This window comes from Penaeus monodon, chromosome 27 (assembly GCF_015228065.2).
Source record: "Penaeus monodon isolate SGIC_2016 chromosome 27, NSTDA_Pmon_1, whole genome shotgun sequence".
Taxonomy (NCBI): domain Eukaryota; kingdom Metazoa; phylum Arthropoda; class Malacostraca; order Decapoda; family Penaeidae; genus Penaeus; species Penaeus monodon.
Window position 1 is genome coordinate 29,223,324 of NC_051412.1, and position 858 is coordinate 29,224,181.

General features: G+C 45.8%; 1 pseudogene; it reads left to right on the forward strand.

Annotated features, from left to right (window-relative positions):
• Nucleotides 1-392: 392 nt before the first annotated feature.
• LOC119590398 overlaps nucleotides 393-858 on the forward strand; it is a 1,434-nt pseudogene continuing 968 nt past the window's right edge.

Genomic DNA, 858 nt, shown 5'->3' on the forward strand with positions numbered 1-858 from the left:
CTGTCTGTCTGAGTAAAATCAGGCGAGTCAGCCGGATCAGCGAGGAGGAGGTAAGGGGAGGAGAGGGAAGATTCGGGCGGAGGGGGCGTGGCGTTTGATGGGCGGGGCTGTCACGTACGGTGGAGCTACCGTGAAACACCGCTACTTTCGCCCACCGCCCGCTGGAGCTGACACCGCCCTCCTCGCTGCAAAGAGTAATCTTACGCAAATCATCATTCTCAGAGCTGAGAGTTTGGCGCTAATCGGGCAACGAAGGAATGTGACTGGAACCTGAGAAGGCTGAGAACATTATTACGAGAAATCCAACGGTGCTTGTTGCAATGGCGCGCGATGACCGATGTACGGCATCTGTGTTTTAACTGTGCATTTTGTTTTAAAGCGGCGCTAGCAAGATGGTTCGATTCACGCCATGGGGAGGCTTAATGATAGCTGTCATGTTTATTCACAAAGCCTTCGCTCGAGATATCATGGATCCATGAATTTTCAGTCGATGAAGATCCAGATACTAGTGTACACGTGAGCAAAAAGAAGCAACGTACAATAGATATTCTATATGTTGATTATGAGAAGCTGAAGGAAAGATGCGCAAGGCTTCGAATGATCACCAAACCTAACTCTACCTTCGCTACCTTAAAGAATATCTAGAAATAGTGAGAAATACGAGGTAAGAAAACGAATCTTCTAATTCTCTTATTGTTGTATTGCGTGTTTATTATTCTTGTCGATGTGTGCTTAAATGTGTTTGTTTATATTGTAATGCAGATCTCTTCCAGAAAAGGAATAATCGCCGACGAAACCGATCACAACGATTTAAGGAAACTCTCTGAGCTGATGTCTGAGGCCAACCTTCATCTCTTT